Genomic DNA, 27,598 nt, shown 5'->3' on the forward strand with positions numbered 1-27,598 from the left:
GGGGCCTGATATCAAAGAAGGAACTAGACAGAGAAAGAGCTCCCTCTAGAGATCAGCGAAGGACCCCCTAAAGATTTTGTCTAAGAACCGATCTGTGGATAAGTGTGAGAATGTTAGGCAAGGCCAGGGAAAGGCTCACCTGTAAGGAATAGGAAGACCTATCCCCTGAGGCTCAAAGAGGGCTTGGACTAGTTCATTTTCTCAGTAGCCAATGGGAAAGACATCCCAAAACACAAGGCATTAGGTAAAGTCCTAAAGATGGTATTGCATTAGGAGTGAGGGCAAATTAACCCCAGAGCAATGATTTATATGGACCAACCCTAAAAACCTTGAAGGTAAGCCTAGAAATAGTAAAACTCTTTCAAAGTCACTTAATTTCATCCCAGAACAAATCCCAGGAATATTTAGTAAAAGATTTAAAAAATAAACATCAACAAACACAAAATTCATATTGTCCAATATCCAATAAAAAATTATCCATCATGCTTTCTGGTTCTGGGATAAGATATAATAGACACTTCTTCCTATTCTTCCAACTGGGTGCAGCTTAAAATAAAACCCTAAACATTATTTATGAAGCAAACATACGAAGTGTCTGAAATGTAGAGAGAAGAAGGCAGACCAGCTTGGGACCTAAGGGGCAATGTACCAGAGAGGCCCATAGGTTTTCCTTTTGCTTAATATATCAAGACGAGGTGAGGGAGAAGCCAGCAAACCAGAAATAATGCCAACAAATGCAAGCAAACAACAACAACAATAAAAGTGCCAAGAAAATCCTGCTCTTCTTCTCTAGCCAAAGGATCGGGAAAGTAACAGCCTAGTAAAAATACCTTTATACAACCACCACTCTATTCTAGCTACACACGACAGAAACAACAACAACAACAACAAAAACCCCTCAGTTTCACACTCACCCTTAGCAAATGCTCAGTTCGAGTCAAGTCTTCCATCTTCACTTGACTGTAATGAGGCCAGGATGCTGTTAGAATTTCTGACTGGGGAGCCAAAAATTTCATCACTGGCTAGCAGCAGTGGGTCTCTATTTCCCCATGGTATCAGTAGAGGCCACCTGGAGGGTGGAATTATTTGAGAAAGATTATTTATATTCCTTTTCTTCTTTAAAATGTTGTCAGTAAAGAAGTATGAGAGGAAAAATATAGATATAAATGAGGCATTCCAATGTGAATCTAATGTTTTAATATCAATTTTGGTCAGATCAATGATTTCCACCTTTTCAGAGTTAGAACATTCTACTGATATTCTTTAATTTTTAGGAGCTTCATGATCTTTTAAAAATTAAGTTCTATAAAGATCAATTTGTTTTAATTTCTAAAAAATGATAATGCATGTAAAGAAGTAGGAAAATGTGACCTGTAAACAAACAAAAAAAATAAAATCAATACAGCAAAACACAGAAATGACACAGGTGACAGAATAGCATAAAATGAGTTTAAAACAGATACCATAAATATGCTCTATATGTGCAAGAAGGTAGAGGGATCCACAACATGATAAAAAGAGAAATGAAGGATATAAAAAAGACCCAAGTGGAACCTCTGGAGATGAGAAATACAGTAAGTAAAATGGAAAATATACTAGATGGGATTATACTAGATGGGATTAGCTAAAATGGAAAATATACTAGATGGGATTAACAGCAGATTATACACTGGAGAAAAAAAATTTATTGAACCTGAATACATAGCAATAAAACTATCCAAAGCCACAGAGAGAAAAAGAATTAAATAAAATTAACAGAGCATCAGTGATCTGTGGGACAATATTCAGCAGTGTTAACATCTGTGGAAATGGAATCCCAGAATAGACAGGGAAACAGGTAATATTTTGGAGAAATAATGAACAAAAAATTGCCAAATATTATTAAAATTAAAAACCAACATATCCAAGGCTCAATGAAGCACAAGCAGAAGAAAAGTGAAAAACAGTATGCCAGGGTACATCATAATCAAATTTCTGAAAACCAGTGATAAATTTTTTTTAAAAGAAGTTAGAGAAAAAAGAGGCATTATATACAGAGGAACTACTGAAAGAATGAAAATAGACTTCTTGTCAGAAATGATGCAAGGCAAAGACAATGGAGAGATATCTTTAAAGTATTAAGAGAAAAACTTTCCAGAATTCTATACACATTAAAAATAATTTTCAAAACTAAAGATGAAAGAAATAATTTTCAGACAAACAGAAGCTGAGTGAAATCATCACCAGCAGTTCTGCACTACAAGAAATGTTAAAGGAACTTCTTCAGGCAAAAATAAAGTGAAACCACATGGTAATTTGGATCTAAACAAAGGAATGAACAGTGGAAATGATAAATATGTGGTACATATAAAAGACATTTTCTTGTTTCTTTTTAAATCTCCTTAAAAGATAATTGATGGTTTAATGAAAAAAATAAAAATGAACTGTGAGATTTATAATATGTAGAAATAAAATGTATAACAGTAGTACAAAGGACTATAGAGTATAAATGGAAGTAACAGTGTTGTAAGACTCTTAGACTATATGTAAAGTAATGTAATATATTTAAAGGTAGAATGTGATACATTAAAAATGTATACTGTAAACTCAAAAGCAGCCACACATACACACACACACACACACACACACACACAATAAGGTAATAAGTCAATATTAGTGAGGAACAGAATCATAAAAATATCTACTAATTCAAAAGAAGGTAAATAAGAGGGGGAAAGGAGCAAAAGTATAGCTCTATCAAATAGAAAACAAACAGAAAGAAGGCACATTTAAACCTAACAGAAACAATGATCCAAATAAATATAAATGGTCTAAATAATCCACATAAAAGGTAGAGATTATCAGATTAGATTTTAAAAATGAGGTTTATTTATATGATGTCTACAAGAAAGCCACTTTAAATATAAAGAAGCAGATACAAAAACAAAAGATGGGGTTAACTTCCCTGGTTGTCAGTATCCATGTGAATTGTCAGACATTGACATCAGGAGGGTAACAAATCCTGAGGGCAATGGAAGCTCCACATTTGGAATCCTCCCAGACATTGCCTTATACACCTCTTCTTTCAGCTGATTTAATGTATCCTTTCCCTTTAATAAATCTTAACTGTGAGCGTAATAGCTTTCAGTGAGTTATGTGAGTTCTAGCAATTATAAAACCTGCAGTTGATTCTAGGGATCCCTCAAACTTTCAGATGGTGTTGGAAGTCTTGGGAAGACTTGGAAGTACAGAGGATTGTGCTTTCAAACCTCACAATTTGACAACTCCAGGTAACAACTGAGAAGGAAAGGACAGACCAATATTCCTAATGAATATATATGCAAAAATCTTTAACAAAATGTTAGCAAATAGTCTTAAACATATATGGTGAATTGATTTTCAGTAAGGGCACCAAGGCAATTCAATGAAGAGAGAAAATTTTTTTCAACATAATGTGCTGGAATGATTGAAGCTATTTGCATGAACAAATAAACAAATGCAACATTATCTTTCAGAAGTGAACTTAAATTGTGCCAGATAATCTAATATAAAAGCTAAAACTATATAAAGTCTAGAAGAACATATGGGAGAAAATATTTTTGAATTTACAAAGCATAAACCTATAAAATTGATATATTAAACTTTATCAAAATTAAAGTCACCTGCTCTTCCAAAGACAACAAATGAAAAGACAAGCACATACTGAGAGAAAATACTTGCAAACTATATACTGACAGAGGGCTTGTATCCAGAATATTAAAAAACAATTACAATTTAACAATAAGAAGATGAACAACCCATTTCAAAATATAGGCCAAAAAAATTGAACTGACACTTCACCAAAGCAAATATATGGATGGTAAATAAGCACGTAACAATACTATTAATAGGGAAATGAAAATCAAAACAGAATTCAATACTACTACATATACATTAGAATAGATAAAATTGAAAGTCTGACAATATCAAGCATTATTGAGGACCTTGAGTACCTGGAACTGTATTCATACTGTTGTGTAAATGCAAACTGGTACAAACACTTCAGAAAACAGCATAACAATGTTTTATAAATTTAAACATATACTTTACAGGCTAGTTATCAATTTACTGCTTCTTAATTTCAAACTCATCCTTCAGAACCTGCTCTGCACTAGTGGACTGCACTCTTTAAGCATTTCTCTTTTACAGTGAGCCAATGTTAAGCTTGGTCAGTAGAGAGCACTAGAGAAACACTGCAGGAACAAGGGGCTTCACTGTTCTGGTCTGATGTGTTTTGTTTTGTTTTGTTTATTCTTGCCTCACAACCCGTCAACAGTATTCAGTGGTGTACGTCCCGGCTGCTTGCCCAGAACATGCAACCCCTTAGCAACAGCCAAGGCCCTCCTGAGGTGGACACCATGTTCTGAAGACCTTGTGCTCGCAACGGCACTACTGCTTCTGTGTACCTGCCCCACATCTTCAGCTCACTTGTATTCCAGAGCATTGTTTCCTGCTTGCCTGGCAACTATGGACAAGTTCTGGGCACAGGAACCCAGGGAAGTTTTCCACCAATCAGTAGGCTGCAATGATACCTTCTCCAGTGAGATCTAGCTCCAGCTTTGGGAAAGGCCCCCCTCTTCCAACTATATCATCCTGTGGGTATTCTTCCTCAGCCCTAGAGTAGCCTTTAGAGTTCCCTTTACATTGATATATTCCCTCTCCTATCGCAGCTTAATAATTCTTTGTATTATACTTCCACAGCTTAAATTACTATGGTTTCTTCTCCTGACTGAGCCCTGCCTGATATACAACACGACTAGTTCACCCACTCCTAAGTATTTGTCCCATGAAAGAACTGGTCCATAGTTTTCAGGCTTCTTGAACCTGCATATATTATATGAGTCTTCAGCTAATCTGGACATTTTTAACCATAAAAATCTTCCAACATTTTTTTCTGACACATCCTCTTTCTCCTCTGCCTCCTGAACTCCAATTATATATATTTTAGACATTTTGATATTGTTTCTGTAATATGAATATGTTCCATTTTATAACATTTAACTGCTGACAGCTTTTAAACCAAGTTCTTTCCTCTTCCCCTTCTGCCCTACAGATGGCAAAGCTGATAAGGAAGCTTCTCTATAGACACCAGCAACTGATTCAGAGCATTAACCTTTCCTTACTCTCTTTAGTCTTTTTCAGATCAGTTCCAGAGGCCTGCTCAGCTCTCCCAAACAGCCTTGTTATGTGAGTAATAAACTTTTTCATATCCTCTTGCTGTGTGTGTGGCAGGGGGGGTATCATCAGTCTTGATATCTGAACCACATTGGGGGTGGGGAGTGTCCATCTATTACTTCAAGATGGCTACAACAGCCTCATAAAGTCTTGTTCATTTTTTTTCTTTCTTTTTTTTCCTCTCTGAGTTGCAGATGATAAAATTTATATTAATCAGTTTTCAAGTAAGCTGACATGTTTTAATTCATATATATGTTGTTAAGACCCTTAAGGGAATATTTTTAATCCAAATATTGTATTTTTTCTGTTCTAGATTTTCCATTTAGTTCTTTTTCATAGTTTGTAGTTCTTTCTGGAGATTTACTACATTTTCATTCATTGTGAGCATGTTGTCTTTTACTGTCAACATACAGTTCTGTACCCAGTCAAGCTATCTTTCAAAAATGAGGGATAAATAAAGACCTTATCAGTATACAAATATTAAATCATTATGTTGTATACCTGAAACTAATATAATGTTATGTGTCAATTATACATCAATAAAATAAATAAATAAAACTCAGAGACATCTGGGGGAAAAAAAGTCAAAAAAAGTAGAGAGTTTATCACCAGAAGACTTTCAATAAAGAAAAATTTTATAAATTTATGACCAGAAGGGAAATAATCCTAGAAAAAAATCTCTACAAGAATTACCAATAAGCAAAAATATTAGAAAATATGTGAAAAAAATATTTTAAAAACTGACAAAATGAAGAAATAATAATAACTTAACACTTAGCGAGAACCAAAATACTTGTCAACAATTGAATGTAATTTTAGAAGGGGTTGATCATTAATATATTCTAAGATGCTCACATGATTCAGAATTAAAGAATAATTATTAACTAACTTTAGGCTTTGTTAAGAATGCATGGTAAAATAGGTAATGTACTAAAAAAATAGACATAGAATAAGTAATTTCCAAACACGTTGAGGAGAAAATAATTGAATGAAAATAAACAAAAGGAATTAATCAAAAAGAAGGCAAGGAAGTGGAGTTACAACAATAGAAATAGAAAGGAAAAGATGGCTTAATCCAATTTAATATATCAATAGTACAATAAATGTAAATGGACTATACTCTCCAAATCAAAGACAAAGACAGCCAAATAAGATTAAAATTCAAAATATTATATGCTGCATAAAAAAGACATACCTAAAACATAAGGACACAGAAAATCAGAAAGTCTAGTAATGGAAAAAAGATATATCAAGCAAATATTAGTTAAAAGAAGGCTGACATAATCATAGTAACACCAAACAAAACAGACTATAAACACAATACCAGAGATTTAAAAAGTTGCTCAATATTGGTAAGAGGTTCAGTTCACCAAGAAGATATAAAGTACAAACCTGTGTAAATACTAATAATATTGCTTCCAAATACATAAATTAAATAATTTTGGTGGATAAAAATATCAATACAGAAATTCAATTGCAAATCTTTGTACCAGTAACAATCAAAAACTGTGATTTTTAAAACATGTCGATAAAATAAATTATACAAGAAACAAAAATGAATTGTACTTTAGAAATAAATCCAACAAAATATATGCATGCTCTTTAGGGTTAAAATTATAAAGTTCTATTGAAACACATTTAAGATTCCTAAGTAGATAGATATTCCATATTCCTCGAGAGAGTCAGTAACATAACAATGTATTGTTTTCCCACAATTAATCTATAAAGGATCCAATCCAAATCCCAACTGGATTTGTTACTGCTGTTGTTACTGTTAAAGTTACAAGTTGATTTTACAGTTTATTTGGTAGAACAAAAGCCCCCAAATAGCCACCAAGTTGGGGAGGAGTCTTAAGCTAGTGGACTTGAAGACTTATCATTGAGCTATATAATTAAGACCCTGTGGTATAAGCAGATAAATAGACATGAACAGAATAGAAAGTCTAGAAACAAATCCATGCAAAATGGATTATAATGATTTATAACAGATCTGGAACTTTTTATGAGTGGGAAAAGGATGGGCTATTCAAAAAGGTGCTGGCATTTTAGTTATTCCTATTGAAAACTGTTATTAGATTTCCTGTATCACATCACACACACGCACACTCACATGCACACACACGCACACACAAATTAGTTATTGGTTGATTGAAAATCAATGTGAGAGACAAAAGCATAAAACATTTAAAAGGTAATATAAGAAAGTATCTTTACAACCCACAGTAAGAAATATTTCTTAAACAAGATACAAAAAGTATAGTCTACAAAGAAAAATATTTATAAATTGAGCTACATTAAAATTGAATAAGTCTGATGACTAAAATTTACCAAGGAGTAAAAAGATAAGCTCCAAGCTAAGAGAAAATATTTGTAATACACACATAACTGAAAAAGAACTTATATTGAGAATATACAAAGGACTTCTATGAATCAAGGTATAAAAGGCAAGCAACACAATATGAAAAGATGTGGACAGGCACTTTACAGAAGAAAAAAGCAATAGAACATATATAAATATACATATATATATATATTTACTAATAATCAGAGAAACAAAACTTAGCCACAATGTAATATTGTTTTATACCTATGAATAGAAAAACATTTAAGGTCAGACAACACAGGGCTGGCAAAATGTAGAGTAACAAAAACTCCCACATACTGCTGACAGGCAAATAGACTGATATAACTACTCTGGAAAACAGTCTGACATACCTAATAAATTTGAATGCGTGCCTACCCTGTGATTCAGCAACACCACTAATTAGTGTATACTTGGGAGAAACCGTTGCACATGCATACCAGAACGTGTGTATAAGCATGGTCACAGCAGCATTGCTCATAACTGCAAAATCTGAAATGGGTGTAATATCAATCAACAGTAGAATAGAAAAATAATTTGTTATACAGGCATATCTCGGAGATCCTGCGGGGTCAGTTCCAGAACACAGGAATAAAGCAAATACCGCAATAAAGTGAGTCACATGAATTTTTTGGTTTCCCAGTGCATTTAAAAGTTATGTGTACTCTATATCATAGTCTATTAAGTGTGCAATAGCATCGTGTCTAAAAAAACAATATACATACTGTAATTTTAAAATCTTATTGCTAAACATGTTAACCATCCTCAGATCCTTCAGCAAGTTGTAATCTTTTCGCAGTAGTAACATCAAAGGTCACTGACCCCAGATCACCATAAAAAATAGAATAATAATGAAAAAGTTTGGAATAATATGAGAATCACCAAAATGTGACACAGAGACGTGAAGTGTGGAAAAATGACACCAATAGATTTGCTCAACACAGCGTTGTCACAAAACTTCCATTTATAAAAAAAACACAATGTCTGGGAAGGGTAATAAAGCAAATTGCAATAAAATAAGGTATGCCTGTATTCATATAATGGAAAATTATGCAACAGTGAAAATAAATTAACTACAGCTACTTACATCAACATGGATAAATCTCGAAAACACAACATGGAAAAAATAACCAAGTCTTAGACAATTATATACAATTTGTTTTCATTCTATAAGTGTCATAAACAGATAAAACAATAATATGTTATTGATGTAGATAGAAAAACTATAAAGACAAGCAAGGGAAAGATGAACACCAAAACTTTGACCCTGTTACCTCTGGAAGAAGGAAGAGGTTGGGAGGAGAATGAAATCAAGGAGGATCTAATGAGAATTATATCCAAGCAATATTTTATTTCATGACCTGAATAATAGGTTCATCATGGCTTTTTATTTTTATTCTTTACACTGGACATAAATTTTTATGTAGTCTTTTGTATGCATAATAAATTTCACAATAAAAAATATTTTTAAAGACGTAGGAGCTAAGAAGAGAAAACACATTTTGAATAAGAAAAAGGAGAGACTCACCCAATCAGATATTAAAAATGTTATAAAATTATAGCCATTAAAACAGCATAGGAATAGGGTAGGAACAGACAAACCAAAAGAATAGTACAGATTACGTAGGAATAAAACAGAGCCTAGAAATTGTTTCCTATGTATGTGGGAACTTGTTATATGATGGAGGGACATTGTAAATTTCTGGGGAAAGGATTCAATAATCAGAGGTGAGCAATAAATAGACAAAAAGAGTGGTTAGTTCCTACTCTGAATAACCTGTGTCTCATCCTGCAGAACTGGGAGAGGGAGTGGTGAAGTGCCCCAGCACTGCACTCCGGTGGCCGCATTCCAATCCCCCCTAGGTGGTACACCAGAAGGATGGCCTCGGCAGGTGCCCTGGCCTCTCTGTAACTCACCTCCACATCAGTAAAAAGGGGATGATACAATGATAGTGCTTGCCACGCAGCCTTGTGCAGATTAAGTAAAATAATCCATTTCAAGTGCTTAATGAAGTACCTGCCCTTGGACGGAAGCTAAATAAAAGGTTAGCTTCCAAAATTATTCAACTTCAAGTTCCTGAAATTAAAGATTTTGTGTGAGAAGGGGGCAAGAAGGGTTTTAAAAATCATCATGTGTTACTTTTCTGTCTCAATTGACAGACTTTAACTTTGAACCGCTTGAGAGTAGCACGTATGCCAATTCAAGTCCATACCTGACACAGAACTCACCATGTAATGGATGCTTAATAAATATATATTGTGTTGCATTGATTTAAATTAAGAAGGGAAGGGAAAGTAGCATTGTTAGAAAAAGGGAGTCAATGTGGGTGCTGGAAAATGCCACAGCTTTTCACTACTGTGTGGGGAAAAATAAAGCAGTGTTTTAAAGGCCAAACTTAATGGATTCCCAAGGTTGTGCTACTGTGAAATTATACTACTGTGAAACAGGAATTAGAATCAGTCAATCCAAAATGTAAAATACCATGGAAGATAAGGTAATAAAACATGGTATACTTCAAATGAATAGTCCAATTAGCCAAACACCAGGGAGAGCTTGAATCAGAATATGTGACTTTACATGAGCAGAACAAGGAGCAGCTATTAACACCAATGAGTAAAATGGACCAAAAAAATAAGAAGGAGAGCAGTACAATACTTGTGTGGTAATACGCCATCTCATAGCCAACTTCATCACTAAAGAAATAATCGAATGCATCAACATAATTCTTTTGTTAGATACTTAAGTATATATATATATCCATAATTAATCCATAATTAAAATAATCGAATCACTAGAAATCAAACCTGATGAAAAAACTATATATTGTCCACCTTCAAAGAATAATATCTGTGCCAAATTAGCAAGTTTTATAGCAGAATAAGGTTCAGGAACTGCTTGATTCTATATTATATTGGTTATCACTGATTTGAGGTTTCATCAAAATAAAATATAGAAGAAATATACGACTTAATTGGTATTATTGTTACCAAAAACACTTAAGAAAATATATTTTATTTTGAAATCTACATCAGAAACGCTTTCAGGTGACATTAAAAAGTTTCATAATTTTTCACATGAAAAAATGTGATATATTCTGTATAAAAATGTATGGCAAAATTTTCAAAATACTTTGTCTTCTTTTAGAAATATATAGCCAAGAGGTTTAAATGTCAGGGGAATTATGATGAGATACTTCTTTAGCCTCCAAAAAAGTATATTTTCAATTTCATGACCAAAGAAGTGAATTTGAGGGCTTCCCTGGTGGCGCAGTGGTTGAGAGTCCACCTGCCGATGCAGGGGACGCGGGTTCGTGCCCCGGTCCGGGAAGATCCCACATGCCGCGGAGCGGCTGGGCCCGTGAGCCATGGCCGCTGAACCTGCGCGTCCGGAGCCTGTGCTCCGCAACGGGAGAGGCCCCAACAGTGAGAGGCCCGCGTACCGCAAAAAAAAAAAAAAGTGAATCTGAAAAGCTCTGATCCTTTTTGCTTTTTCATTATCATTTCAGAAATGATTGACTGTATATCAAAACTGGATCTTCCAAGCTATTACATTTCACCATCTGGTTAACCTTGCCAGGAAAGCACTAGAAAACAAACCTCACACATTAGAATTTCATCCACTCTGCAGAGTTATCCTGATCATAAAGAGTTGCCCAAAACTGAGATGAATTATTATGGAGACTAGAAGAGGGCTACATTAACTGAATGTGATTGAATTCAGCTAGAACTGCACCTACAACAAACCCTAAGGTATAATACTGCTGGTACATGTGCAGAACAGAAGTGCTGGCTGTTCAGCTCATGTTCACCCAAACAGCATAATATTATATATCCAGACACAAGGACATTCAGAGTTTCTGAGTTTTTAACAATAATTGTGCTTGATTCACAAGGACATCTCAATGTTCTATAAGACCTTTCATATATTTCTCCAATGTTTCTGGACCAAATCAGATCTGATGCAAAAATTATCATGATCCTAAAATTATGACAAAATCATTGACCCATAAGTAACAGAAAAAACTCATGGAAATTGTAGAAGTGAACTGAGATTTAGGGCAAGAACCCAAAGGACTATGCAAACAACAGTCATAGGAAATATACAATCCAGACTGAGAATTTATAAAATGGTCCCAGAAGTTGTTACTGGAATTAAGTGGAAGATAGTACCCACCATACCTATACCCTTTTCATCTTTGCCTGTATTACGTGCAGGAAAGAAGTGGTCTTACAAGTGAAAGGTGGCACAAAGAAATTATTTGTGGTCTAAAATATTTGGGGGTAAAACACAAAGAAGGTAAGGTGCAAATGCGATAATAAATACTGACGATGTTTACTTTGGAGAATGTAGTTATTGTGGCTGTGGCTTCGACTTTTGGTAGTCCAGAAACTACCTTGTCATTTCCCTACACACAATATGAAATGAAGTTCGGTGCTCTGCCTACAAGAGTACTCCATGTCACTCCTATTACAGCTTTGCGTTTTATTCCCACAGAATGCCAAGAACTTCCAAAACGCATTACCATGCAAATGTCTTGGGTGACTTTACTACACATTTATATTGCAAGGTAATCAATAAATTATTATTTCAATATTTATTGGAATCTCAGAATAAGAAAGAAGATAGATTATACAAATCCATCTTCTGTGATTAATGGACGTTCCAGCAGAAGGCATACACTGATGGAGTAGGTCAGTATGCAGACTATATTACTGAATATTTCAACCTGGGTTGTAAATATAGTATCTGTTTCTCTTAGGGACTGTCACACTGAGTGCAGTATAAAAGGCAATAAATTTCAACAGATTAATTAACTCTTTGGTTACTGGGGCTGTGTGTCACCTAACCTGGCACCTAATAAAAATTCCTTTAATGCCAAGCCATAAAGAAGGGCCTCTTTGGAAATGAGTTATTAACAGCATTTCGTGAATAGATGGAGAAATTGTAGCCAAGCCATTTAAGTGTCATAAAGTACGGCAAAGGCTGCTGGAGGCCTCTGAGGGACGCCAGGCAATACCATAACAATCAAATCTGAGATGGAAGAGGGATTGAGCTGTCCGCTCAGAATTTTTATATTGTCAAAGAGCAGCGAGGAAATAATGTGATCAAGAAGTGAATTAACCTTGTGTGTGAAAGAAAGGGGATGATCTGATGGAAAAGGCAGTAAAGTAAAAATCACTCCATAATGCCCACATCGCAGGCGAGTCATGAGGGGCTCCTAATGTCTGCAGGCTGTCAGAGAGCTGATCCAGACCTCTAAGCACCATAAACCCATTCCCTGCATTAGCCTGTAATTGGAATACATTTATTCATGCTTTTTTAGTTCTTTGGGGTCCCCGTGTTGTATACCCACCAAGCATTAATTCCCATAAATGTTCTATCTTTGCAGACTCCTGCAAGCCGCTAGACATTCTAGGGTGGGAATTAACATTCAGCAAGGGAGGAAGAAAGTGCTGTGCACGTAGTACAAGATTTGAATCCATCTCCCATTTTGTACTATGTTGTTTAATTTAGCACCTTGACTGCCTCCCCCCAAATATCCTTTGGATGCTTTTGATGAATGTCTAGTCATCATGTTTTGTCAAGTTTTATATTTCAAGGCAAGAGTTCCTACAAGAAGAAAATAATAAAGACTAACCAATTGATTTTAATGATGCTAGGATAACGATCTTTCAAAATGTAAATTTCACTTTTTTATTTGAGGTTGCATCTTAAAAATGATACTTTTCTATGCATAACCCCCATATCATGTAAAAATAATAAAATTTAAATCAATATTTTTTTCCTGATAACAGTACCTTTAGCCTAAATCACTTAGTAGAACCAAACCCAGCAAATACTATCAAGTAGGTGCCTAGCATACAGAGCATCTACCATAGACGAAGCACTGCTTTAAATGCTTTATGTACATTAACTAAGGTGACCTTGATGACAACCCTATGAGGTGGGTACTTTTACTACTATCTCCATTTTATAAAAATTAGGGAGGTGGAGCACAGAGAGGTTAAGTAAATTCCTCAAGGTCACACAGCTGATTTGAAACCACAAAAATCTGGCTCTAGCAGTCTGGATTTTTAGCCACTTTGCAAATTGTTTCTCCAAGAAATAGTTAATAGATCCAACATACTGCTTAAATTACTCTCCCTAAACAATGGATATTTTATTTGTACTCTAATAATTAAAGTTACATAGGAATGTGCATAAATGTGTGCACTGTTCTCGGGGATTTTACACCTTGGGCGGTCCCTCATTTCTCCTGTATTGTCAATCATCCTCTTCTTCTATGAGGGAAAGTTCCCATTAGCATAGAGATGTGCTCTGGTGTCTTCTGACTTTAGCCTCCATCTCCTGATCCTACATCCCCTTATAGCTACCCTTACCGCCTCAGGGCCAAACTCCAAGGAGTTGTATTTGCATGCTGTCTCTAATCACTCAGGCCCCATGAATCCTTTGTCCTCTTATGAATCCACCTCCTTCCTCAGCATCCTGTGCTAAACCCAAAGGTCACTTATACATCTTCATTTAGTTCAACCTTTTGGCAAAAAGGACACAGTTAACCACTCCCTCCTTGAAATGTGCTGCCTTTGCGGCTTCCAGGATGCCATCTTCTGCCTGCCCTCCTCTCCCCTACTTACCCGGGTTTCCCTTCACTGGCTCCTCTTGCACCCAGATCTGAGATGTTGAGGTTCTTCAGATTTGGCTGTGGGCCTGCTGTCACCTCTCATCCACTCCCCTGTGCTCAAGTCATCAACTACATGGATTCAAAAACCATCTTTCTGCTGATGACGCTTACATTTTTATCTCTTTTTGCTCCAAATGTAAATAGCCAACTGCTCCCTGACGTCTCAGTGTGTATGTCTTAAAGACATCTCAGATTTAACATATACAGAATGGAACTCTTGATTTTCCCCACATGACCTAAAAAAGAAAAAACAAAAACAAAAAAAAAACAGTATCTTCCAGCTAGTGGCTTAAGCCAGAAATCGAGGTGTCATCCAAAGCCCCTGCCATCTCATCTGCCAGATACTGGTTTATGTGTGATATTTTATTCAGTTCTGGCCACCAACTGTGAGGGAGAGATATTCCTTATCTGTAGAAACACACACAGGAGGAAATGCCTCTCTCGTCCGGGTAATGACTGAAAACTGCTGCCACAATTTTGTGGTTCTGTGAGGGGACATCGCCGACATGGTACAGAGGGCAGAACAGAAAGTGCCCAGCACCTGGGGATGTGACTGCACCACAGAACTGACCAAGCCCCACCTGTGCACTTCTTAGTAAGGGCGCCAATAAACTCTTCACTGTAAGATGCTTTTCACTGGGTCTTACGTTATTTGAAGCCAAAAGCAATCTGCCTGACACATCCCTTTCCTATCAGTTATCTGCACAACAAATTATCTCACACATCCCTTTTCTATCAGTTATCTGCACAACAAATTATCTCAAAACTTAGCGGTTCAGAACAGCAATAAATGTGGTATGTCTTAAAGTTTCTGGGGGTCACGAACTCTGAAGTGGATTAGCTGGGTGGTCCTGGTTTGGGGTCTCTCAGGAGGCGGTGGATACTATGTTGACTGCGGCTGAGTCAACTGGAGGCTTGACGGGGCAGGTGGACCCACTTCCAAAATGGCTCATTCTCATGGGTCCTTCACAGGCATAGCCTGGCGCTTGCTCGGGGGCAGGGGAGGGGGGGTCTCAGTTCCCTCCCACAAGGGATTCTCCACAGGCTGCTAGCTCATGACATGGCAGCTGACCTCTCTCCAAATGATCGATCCAAGGGAGAGCAAACCAAGTGGAAGCTATTTTTTTTTTACGACCATGCCTCAGAAGTCACAGAGCATCACCTCTGCCACGTTCCATTCATTAGAAGAGAATCACGAAGTCCAGCCCAGATTTAAGGGACGGAAATTAGTCTCCATCTTAGGAAAAGATGCGCAGACATATTTTAAAACCATCACATGCATCTTTTCTCACTGCATTCTAATGCCAGTGATCTTTCAGCTTCTAGAATTTGAAGTCCTTTCCACCTCAGAGCTCTAGCACATATGACCACGATTACCTGGATCGTTCCTCCTTTGAATTTCTCTCCTTCAGGCTGGTCCTCCCTCAACACCTTTCTGAAGTTGCTTCCCCACCCCATCCATTTCTGTCTTGGCCCCTTGTTTCTTTCCTTCATCACAATTTATTGTTACTTGATTTTACTTTTTTGTTGGTCTGTATTCACCCCTTGGAAATACATTTCATCTTTTTTTTGTCCACGCAGCATGTGGGACCTTAGTTCCCTGACCAAGGATTAAACCCGTGCCCCCTGCAGTGGAAGCGCGAAGTCTTAACCACGGGACCGCCAGGGAAGTGGTTACCATTACATCCCCAGCATCTAACAAAGTCTGTCAGGTAGCAGGCACTCAAAAACAGAGCGAATGAATGAATGAGAAAAACTTGGGCATGCGTCCACAAAATGGTTTTGAACAGTGGCATCTGCACAACCATTCAGGGGAAGATATCTAAGATGAAAAGGAGCTCAGGAAGTTCGATATGCAGAGAGATATTATAGCTATCTTTAGCTATAATAAAGCTAAAGATTATATTCTTTTGAATATTCAAAGGACTATCCTTGGGAAAAAAGATTAAATTTCTTCTTTCTGATTCATGGAGTAGAATTAGAATGAATGGGTATAAACTATGGGAAAACAGAGTTTAGTTCAATAAAAGGAAGACTTTTCTAATGATTAGAGTTACCTAAAAAAAATGAAACCCATTGATCTGTAAGAGAGTAAGCTTCCTATCATTTAAACATATGCTCTAAGACCACCTGCCTTCAATGTCAGAGAAGAAATTCAGATATTGGCGACCGATTGGACCAGAGGACTCTAAGCTCCCTTTGTACATTCTAGGACTCTATAATATAAGCCTTAACAAAATATGCATTAAAAACTTTCCTACTAAAAAAATTTTTGAGATGTAATAATGAGATAAACATCCATAAAAAAAGATTTCTCTCTACACTCTCATGCTCTTGGAGATTTTGATTACACAGAAAATGAAATTAAAAAATTATTTTTTACGATTACAAAAGGAGTGTATTTTCAAAATCTAAATATTGATGAAATATTGATTTCAGAGCTAAAGAGGTTTTAATTGAATGTTTCACCATGAGGCATATTTTCTAATGTCCTTTGTTTCTGGAAATAATAAACTATGTTAGCTACAGTTTTTACTTCTGCATTTACTTAATCTTTTAAACATCACATAAGGGAAAAAATTATTCTTCAGAAAATAACATAAATGGCCTTCAAAATGTGAATGGATAAACAAGCTGTGGTACATTCATACACTAGAATATGATTCAGCAATAAAAAGAAATGAGTTATCAAGCCATGAAAAGATCTGAAAGAACTTTAAATGCATATTGCTAAAGAAAATAAGTCAATCTGAAAAGGCTACATACTGTATGATTCCAACTATACAACTTCTGGAAAAAGTAAAACAATGAAGACAGTAGAAGATCAGTGGTTGCCAGGGGTTCGTGGGGGAGGGAGGGAAGGATGGATAGATAGGTAGGTGGAGCACAGGGGATCTTTAGGGCAGTGAAACTGCTATGTTAGGCGCTTTAAATGGTGGATACAGGATATGTCTTTATACATTTGTCCAAGTCCACAGACACCAAGAGTGAATCCTAATGCAAACTATGGACTTTAGTTAATGATAATGTATCCATATTGGTTCATCAATTGTAATAACTATACCACTCTAATGCAAATGTTAATATAGGGGAAACTGGGTGGGGCATATGGGAACTCTTTGTACATCTGCAAAAGTGGATAATAAGAGACTGTGATAATTTGGTGTAACCCATATGGTATTAAGCATTAAGGTATGTAAAGACAGAGAATGGGGAGGAGAATGAAACAATAATGAGGTTAAAACGTATATCCAAAATTTGAAGGACTATAGAATTTGTAAAAAAAAAACTGTAGAAGAGGATACAATCCAGCCTAGTGAAACCAAATGACTGAAGGTTCAGAAAGAGAAACACGATTAGGGAGTGTATTGCCACTAATAATGAGTATTATAAATATTCATGTAAGATAGCCTTAGCTGAGCTTATGATTTACTGAAATATTCAACACATATTTGCTTGGGTAAAACACTGTGATAATTAGACATCAACCCTGCTCTCAAGAAGCTTGCTGGAAACTGAGAATTACATGATTTCATAAAATAAAAAACAGAATAGGAAACTGATCTGGAAATATATTAAGATACCGCTAACATTGGCTGTCTTAGGAGAGGGGAAACGAAACTAAATGAGACCAGGGGTATGTGATCAACTTTTCATCACATATGCATCTGCAACTTCTGAATTTTTAACTATGTGGATATATTTCATAATCATAAAGAAGATTAAAACTTAAAGAAGACAGTAAAATTAAAATTATATAAATATTTAAATAAAGAATCCCGAAATACCAGAATAAAACATGTCTGGGGCATTTTCTCTGACCAGTAGTCTGAAGCATAGCCTATTAATTAAGCACAAAAGAAAAGGAAACAATTCAAGTTGAGTTCAATCCTCAAATTGCTGACTTTCTTCCAAGGTTCAGATCCAGATGAAGACCCACCCCTACATTTACATGAAAGTGGAGGACAAAAATAATCCTTTTGTTTGAGTCTCAAAATCACATTCCTATACTAAATATCACTACCTCTAAATTTGCATACCTTTAGATATTTCAACCATCCAGAACTACATTGTGCATGTATGTTCTCATTGGAGCTTTCAAGAAAATTTAAAAGTATGGCATCGCTGCCCATTTTAGCAATATCAGTAACTAATGTGCTCCAAGATCTAAAGAGATTAATACTCAGAAATCCATTTTTAAAGGTAAGACAAAATAACCTTCAGACTGTACTCTTTTGTGAACAGCCATAAAAAATGTTTCTTCCGTTGTTGAGGTTCATAATGTGATTGAATGACTCTGAAATATTCCAATTATTCTTAATAAGTCACAAACCAATGAATAACACACCTCAGATGTCCAAGGCAAACCCAGTCAATCTGGGAACTTGTAATCTGGTATAATCCCAATGGTAGCTTTGGCAATCATTCACTCAACTAAATTTATTACAGACCATTTGTATTAAATAACTGTACCAACTATCAAGTTACAAACAGAATTGAGTTATTCAAGATACTCTATTCCAACTCCCTCACATACAAATCTGTTCGTTCAGCTCATATGCGTTAAGTGCCCCCTATACAGAAAGTACTACATAAGACAGTAAAGGTAAACAGAAAACATGGTCACTGCCTTCCTAGAGCTCACAGACCAGTAAAAGGAGAGAGAGAGAGAGAAGCATGGAAACTGGAAAACACTGTGATTAGTGTTCTAATAGAAGCAAACAGAAGTGAGTATAAAAACTGTGGTAGCACACGAGATGGGATTGTTAACCTACTCAGCAAGGGGACAATGGTGAGGGCTCTTGGGAAGGATGCTACTTCTCAGTTATAGAGCGTGACAGTGGCAGAGCCTTGCTAGAATTCAGATCTCTGGATTTCCAGGCAGTATTCATTTTGCTACCCTTGTTCCCTAACAACTTGATCAAAGGTCATCAATACTGTAGCTATAGCACACAAGTACATGAGGGAGTAATTTAAGCAATGTTTTAAAGCCGTGTCTTGCTAACAATCACCTACTACACAGAGTGAAAACGGATCTTTTAAACAACTCTAACCTTGTACCAAAAGCATTTAATACTCACACACAGGTAGAGCATGATATATATGTGTGTGTACATGTAGTTTCACATAGAAGTTAATAAAAACACACAGCTAGTAAGAAGTGTTATTTCCAAACCACAAGTCCAATTCAGTCTATTTACAATCACTTTGGTACTGAAAGTTTGTTAACTAACCAGCTGTCAGACTGTATTGCTACAAAACTCTTTATCCCAGCAGGACACTTAAATTAGAAGCGAGGATGAATCTTTTCCATATTGGCATCTCTTATTCAACAGAATGTGTTTCAGAGGGATTACCTGGCTTAATGCAGCTAATTCAATACAAAACTGAGTTTGCTACTCAGACTGTCCAAATACCCTAGCCTCCTCAAATGTGTGCAAAGCAGTTAAAACCTCTGATGTTATGTTTGATAAGAATTAAGGTACTCCAGCACACCAAATGTTAATTCCCAACGGGTAGCAAAAGACCAAATTTGGCAATGTAATAGATAACTCTCACTATTTCCGATAACTGGAAATTCTGTGTCAATCCACTGGCTTTTAAGGAATGACGACACTGTACTTCCGTCCCAGAACCAATAGCAATAATAATGGATAATAATCAGTGGGTATTACCCCCAAACCATTTTAATGAGAAGATGCGGCTTGCGTACAACTCTTGGTATTCTCAAAACTCTTTTGAATAATGACCTTTAATATAATATGAGAATGCCACTTTATTTTTTTAAATGGCTTTAAGATAATTTGAGTCTTATTTGCAGGGTAATGTGCACTACATCTCCCCAAAATCGGGTGTTCTTCACCGAGGTTATATTCAGTAGCGTGCCCTTGGAAACAGAGCCTGTGTCTCATGTTTAAGTGCATGTGGTGTCAGCTATTCCCTGGTCCCTATATTGCCACACATGTGAATGGAATTTCTCCTGTTATCGCATAAGCCTGAAAAATACACTGTTTTTATTCCATTCTTCCTAGCAAACTTAAGACAAAAAATTAGGGGGGAAAGATAAGGGAAAACACCATCTTCTACATGATAGCATGCCAAAGAGGAATAAATCAAAATGCTACAATTTTTCTCCAAGTAGTTGGTCCCCAGCCTTTTTCCCCTGATGAATCCAGTATACTATTGTTACAAGATGTTTTAAGTAATATTTCTCTTTCCATTTTAGTCCTATTGCAGATAATTTAAATGTCTAAGTGAATGAAAGCTAGCCATTCTACTTCAAAAAGAATTTACATTGCAGTTAAGACCTAAATCACATTAAAATAATCACACACAGTATAAACAGAGTAACAGAGCCTTTGTTCGAATTAGATAATCAAATAAATGGATATATATATATCCAAAGAAATGAGAAGCTTATTTTATGAAAGGCTGTTGTGATGAAATTAAACTAAAGGCAGCTGAATCATGGTCACATATTATAGAGTTGTAATGAAAACTGATTAAGAGAATTTCAGAGGTGGGGAGGGATTTGCTAAGAGGGTATTGGGGAAAGAGACTTTCTAAATCCAACAGTTCTATTAGCAATTTATGGACTTGATTATACCTTCAAACTGAACACTAACCCAGTAAGAACTCCAGTAGAAAGACTCTAAAATTTTGTGATATGGGGTAATCAGGGTGGCAACCATCAGCATAATAGACATGATCCAAAGAACCAGCAATTCATGGTAAACATAGCTGAGTAACACATTTGTCATAAGAAAAGACAAAATCTCATTCTTAAGACTAATTCAAAGAACAGAGAAAATCCTTCACATTAAACCACATCCTTGGTTTATTGGTCATTGATTACAATATTTCAGTTTCAGGGCTTTAGCTTTTAAGCTGAAAGAAGTAATTTCCTTAAAACTTATATACAATATCTTAAAAGATTAAAGAAAACAGCCATATCATTTACCTATCCAGGTTTTATTTAACTGTATTTATTCAACTGTAGAAACTTCTCTAGAGTACAGAGAAAACAGAAATAGGTAAAAACCTACCTTTCTGTCATGAATTGGTCCAATATTAGTTACAAAGAGAAATAGAACAGAACAAATTTCCTCCTGGTTCTTTAATTCTTTGTTTCTTTGAAATGCAAAAGTACAATGTATTTAGAAAGCAGTTTCTATGTCAAGTAATGAATATTATTTTACATATTAAGTATATCTATATATTATGCTATTAATTTCTTGGAAGAGTTTCATTATGCATTTTGCAAGCGATTTGAGATTTTTACCTACTTTCTAGTATTAAATATAACACATTGCCTCAACTGCAATTTTAACTAACCAAATATTAGAGTGACTTCCACAAATCAGGCTAATATTGTAATAAAAGCTTGCACCTTATCAGAAGTCAGTAAAAAAAAAATCTAAAAAACAAACAATAATGTATCTTATGGTCAAATGAAAGCTTCGATACTAACTATAAATTTTTAATTTATTTAATTGTATCAATGGATCAAAACTTATCATTTGCATAAAAGCATCTTGGGCAAAATTTCCTGACAGAGAATTCCTTTTAATATTTCTCCCCTTAGAATAGGTAAAAGACTGATTTGCCAGGCACTAGGTTCTGCTAAGTGGTGACTGTTTTATTCCAAAGATGCAGAGTAGCCATCTGCTGCAAGGTTGTCTCCTAAGACATCAGTGTGAGAGGTCCTGAAGATGTACAGTGTGGTGCCCTGGCTAAGGACACACCCAAAAGTATGTCTCTGGAGGGCCATTTCTATTGATTTCATTTGAAAATACAAGCAATCAATTTTATTGAGGAATTTAAGTTTAGCTTGCTTCAAAATAATATACTTGTAACTGTTAAATGGTCACAATCTATGTCCTGAAGACATATGAACAATAAGAACAAAACTCCACAAGAATAATGTTCACCTTTGGTAGGTCCTAAGCAGCAGACTTCTCATTGGAAACAATGCAAGCAGAAAGATCCTCTGCTGAAACATCTTTAAAGTATTGAATGGAAAACATCTATCATCCTAAAATTCAAAATCCAACAAAAATAACTTGCAAAAACAAAGGCGAACTAAAAATTTCATCAAAAAAGCAAAAATTAACTCAAAATGGGATCACAGATCTAAATGTAGAACCTAAACTATGAAACTTCTCAAGGAAAACAGAAGAAAAATCTTTGTGACTTCGGGTTAGGCAAAGATTAATCAGATATGACACAAAAAGCATATCTACCAAAAAAATTATAAATTGAACCACATTAAAATTAAGAACTTCTACTCTATAAAAGACGCTGTAAAGAAAATGATAAAGGAAACCTCAACATGGAACCTCAACATATGTTCAGGAACATATTTCAAAATCTCATTTCTGATCAAAGGATTTGCATGTATATAGATATAGATATATATAACTGTAACTATATATAACCATATATATATATAAAACTATATATATATATATATATATATATATATATATATAAAACTCCCAAAATGAATAGTAAGAAAACAAGCAAACCAATTTTTTTAATGGGCAAAATATTTGAGCAGACACTTCACCAAGAAATACAGAAGATATACAGGATGATATAGGATGCCAATAAGCATATGAAAAGATGTTTGATATCACTAATCATTAGGAAATTGCAAATTAAAACCACAGTGAGATAATACTACACACCTACTAAAATGGCTAAAATTCAAAAGAGTGACCACACCAAGTGTTCGCAAGGATGAGGAGCAACCAGAATTCTTACGTGTTGCTGGTGGGAACATGAGATGGGACAACTACTTTGCAACAGTTTAGCAGTTTCTTAAAAATTTAAATACACACCTACTATATGACCCAACCATTCCACTTCTAGATATTTAACCAAGAGAAATGAAACCTCTGTCTACACAAAGACTTGTACATGAAGGCTCAAAAGCAGCTTGATGAATAACAGCCAAACCTGGAAACAACCCGAACAGTCCATGAACAAGTGGAATGATAAAGTGTACACTGCATGCAACTGAATATTACTTAGCAGTAAAAAGGAATTAACTATTGATACAACAACATGGGTGGACAGCAAAATAATTAATCTCAGTGGAAAAAGGCAGACAAAAAAAGCATATAAGATAGGTTTCCACTTATTTAAAATTCTTAAAATTTCAGACTAATGGATAGTGATATAAAGCAAATTAATGGTTGCTTGCAGAAAGGGTAGCAGCAGGGTTCGGTCGGGGGGACAGAATATAAACGGACAGGAGGAACTTTTGGAGGTACTAGGTATGCTCATTACCTTGATTTTGGAGATGTTTGTATGTATCTACATACATCAAAACATCAAATTGTGCACCTTAAGAACATGCAGATTGTCAATTATTCTTCAATAAAGTTGTCAAAAACTATACCATCAATCAAATTGGTCATGGTTCTGAATGCTCGTATTCTTGCTTTATAACTGTAAATTATTTTGACTTTATTTGTCCTTATTGATTTCATTGCTGTGTGTCTATTTTAACCCTACTGCATGCAGTAATGGATATTTTTGCAACAGTATGTTTAGGCTAAATTTTAAAAACAGTAACATGAGTCTATGCATGCACTGCAATTCCAATATTAATCATTCATATCCACAGTTAAATATTGATATGGGGGTTTTCTAGCTCTCATGGTGAGCCCTGAGTTGACAGCTAGCTGACCATGGAAGTTTAAAACAAAAAAAAAGCCAGGAAAATCCCCCAGCCTTATAAGTACAATTGTCCCTTTCCCATTCAAGTGCCACAGCGACCACGAAGATGAATGATTCATCTTCATATTCAATCCACCGCAGGTAGGAAGCGCCTTAGTAGCCCTGATGCCATAGCACACCAGGAGGTATCCCTGTCGCCACCTGACTGCTGAGCGACCCAGTTCCAGAGAACTGAGACGCTGCATTTGAGACTTTCCTCTTACACCAACCTTCGTAGCTTGGTTTTCCCCCAAAGCTTAACCTAAGACAACTACTTGTGTGCAGCCAGGTCATTTGGGAGGTGATCCTAGTAAGAAGCAGTGAGGGAATGGGGAGAAAGAGATAGAAGATGATACCAGAGTGTGTTACTGAAGTTGCTGCTGTGGGCAACCAGAACTCAGTTTCACCAGGACCTCTGAAGAAGCATGGAGAATGGTCTTACAAAACTATCTTGTTACAGGCTGAAAGACAAGAACCTTTACCCATTGGCTACTGTCTCCTGATTGAAAGCTGACCCAGGAGTGTTAACTCACCAACACTTCAAAGCTGTGCATGGTGTGAGCTGAGAGAGCTACTGCTGGCCTCGGGTAGGCAAAGTCAGAAGAGCCTCGGGGCAGAAAGCAGAGCAGCCTGGCAAAACGCAGAGGAGAGAAGCTGTCAGAGAGAAGAGTGGAAGCTTGCGTGAAACTGTCCCCCCAGTGAGTCAGAAACTAGAAAGGATGCTGAGCATATGAGTCAGGACACCAAAGGCTTTTGACACAACAGGACTATGAATTTCTTAGAAGTTATAACCAATTCATAGCTGCACATCTTTAATTTTGTTTGGCAACAAGGGTTATCACAGGGGGAAATGGGCAGCAATGTACCAGTCAGTATTGGTTAAATGCCTCCTCTATAACAAGTACTTCTCCAGATCATCTCTCATACAGCTCATATGTGACCTGTAAAAATATGTCACTGACTGTATTACTTCGCCAGGACTGCCACAACAAAATACCAGATTGGGTGGCTTAAACAACAGAACTTATTTCCTCACAATTCCAGAGGCTAGAAGTTCGAGACCAAGGTGTTGGCTGTGTCTTCACATGGTCTCCCCTTTGTACATGTCTGTATCCACATTTCCTCTTTTTATGGGGCCACAAATCAGACTGGATTACAGTCCACCCTCGTTATTTCATTTTAACTTAATTACCTCTTTAATGAGCCTATTTTCAAATACAGTCACATCCTAGGGCACTGGAGGCTAGAACTCAACATATGAATTTTGTGGGAGACACAACATTGTCCATTACATTGACCTTTATATTAAAAAATATTTATAATATTTAATTAAAGTACTACTCATTTAATAAAAAGTTTACCCTGGATTCCTAAAGAGCAATTCCCATAATAAATAAACTCTTTAAGTATCAAAAGACAATAGTCATGCTAATCTTTATGATTAGGTTTATGAAAATTACTGATGACTAGTACCCACTTATATATTTATATATATAATTTATTTTATTTCTTGTTTTATATATATATGTATATATGTAGTGGTTTAAAACATTATGGCAGGGTTTCCCTGGCGGCGCAGTGGTTGAGAGTCCGCCTGCCGATATAGGGGACACGGGTTCGTGCCCCAGTCCGGGAAGATCCCACATGTCGCAGAGCGGCTGGGCCCGTGAGCCATGGCCACTGAGCCTGCGCGTCCGGAGCCTGTGCTCCGCAAACGGGAGAGGCCACAACAGTGAGAGGCCCACATACCGCAAAAAAAAAAAAAAAAAAAAAAAAATTATGGCAAAGAATTAAATAAACATAACTTTATAATGAAGCACTGTCATAGTTGAAATTGGGATAGTTTTAGAAAGTGAAACTATTCGATTTTCTTCTTTCTTCATACATAATACCTTTGGACTTGCAACGGGAATTGCAGGGACATTTAATCCAGCTGGTTCTTTGTGCCCTATTATTTTCTTTGTCCTTCATGTATATGAGAAAACTTAAAATGCATGTGTCACTTATGCTTTATTTAAACATTTAATTCTCTGCTATTTTCGATATTTTCTTTTTCATGGTTTAAAACAAATTCCAACTATTCTCTAAATATATTTCCCGGTCAGTCTGGAATTGACAGTATCTGATGGATACAATCTAAGAAGGATGGGATTTGCTGGTAAAGAGGGAAAGATAAACTAGCCTTGATGAGGCAAAGTGAATTTTCAGATATGTGCTATTAGCAGTTTCCTATTTTGGTTATACTTTTAGAGGTCAGCATCTAGAACTACTGTAGATTTGATTACTGCCTTGTCTAGTGTCTCTGTTTACTTTGGTTGACTCTGCTCGGACTACCCTTCCCCCCCACTTTCCCCCTTTCCAAACAGCCCCCACCCACCCAGTGTGAATCCTCATCATCATTTAAATTCCATCGTCTAAAGGAAGCTTTCACAGACCACTCCAGGCAACATGTGACTTCTTCTGAATTTCCTTATTACTATCCTAACACTCATTTGGCACTTATTCATTCACCAAGTATTTACTGAGTGCTGACTGTGTACTGGAGCGCTCTGTTCTAGATGACGGCAGTACCGCTGTGAATAAATGAGACAAAAGTCCTGCTCTCATGGGACATTCCAGTAGAGCCAAAGAGGTAAGGGAGACACAGACAACAAATGTGTGGAAAGTGATCATATAAAGCAGTGGGAGGACAGTGTGTGTGTGTGTGTGTGTGTGTGTGTGTGTGTGTGTGTGTGTGTGTGTGTGTGTGTGTGTGTAGGGTTAGCTCTCCTAGATGGACAGTCTGGGAAGAACTGTCAGGTCAAGTTACATTTGAGCAGCTACGGAGGAAAGTGACAGGGCACGTTCCGTGGGTACCTGGGAGGGCAGTGGTCCCCGCAGAAGGAACAGCAGGTCCTGAGTGTTCTGCTTGGTGTGCTTGGACAGGGTCTGATGAACTCTGAACAGCAGCTGTAGATGTGGTTTATCCAGACTGAGCTCTTTCTTAGAAGCCATGGTAAGGCTTTTGAATTGTAATCTGAGTAAAATGGTAAAGGGTTCTGAGCAGAGGAATGGTATATACTGGCAGGTTCTAAAAGGATCATTCCAGCTGCTGAAAGGAATTGGAAAGTAGAGAAATAAAGGGGAAGTAGAAAGGCGGGCCAGAAGACTACCGTAATTATCCAGGTACAAGGAGATGATACCTTAGAACACCTCTTGTACTGTAAGTTGTTTTATGCTAACATTTACCTTTTCCTGTGTACCTGTAACTCCTTGAGGGCAGAGAGCTTCTATTTCTAATTTATGGATTACGGGCATGACCCATGTTGTATAAATGCCTAGCAGTAGCATTAAATCCACGTTACCCAGGTAACAGCATGGCATCATTGGAAGGCTACCATTTACTATTTCTTTAGGAAGTTTAAATTCTCTAAGCCGTAGTCAACATTTGAAAAACTCGACCTAACAAGGATTAAATGAAAATGCCCAACCAGACCCACCATTTACAATAGGAGATGCCTGGTGTGCTTCCAATTCATTCCTTTCCCAGGAATCCAAAGCATATGCTCTCAAAAAGCTTCCTTCCTTATAGTAATCTTTGTCTTCCATATCATTTTAGCGTTACCCCCAAATCAATTCATCACCGATCCCATCC

General features: G+C 36.4%; 1 long non-coding RNA gene across 2 annotated transcripts in view; it reads right to left on the bottom strand.

Moving 5' to 3' along the window:
• The window catches only part of LOC117197113 (uncharacterized), a 276,078-nt gene that overhangs the window by 247,882 nt on the left and 598 nt on the right, over nucleotides 1-27,598 (bottom strand). For both annotated transcript variants that reach the window (XR_007479578.1, XR_007479577.1), the window contains exon 2: nucleotides 24,498-24,594. This is a non-coding gene — a long non-coding RNA (uncharacterized LOC117197113). The remainder of the gene's footprint in view (nucleotides 1-24,497; nucleotides 24,595-27,598) is intronic.

Source organism: Orcinus orca, chromosome 10 (genome assembly GCF_937001465.1).
Source record: "Orcinus orca chromosome 10, mOrcOrc1.1, whole genome shotgun sequence".
Taxonomy (NCBI): Eukaryota; Metazoa; Chordata; class Mammalia; order Artiodactyla; family Delphinidae; genus Orcinus; species Orcinus orca.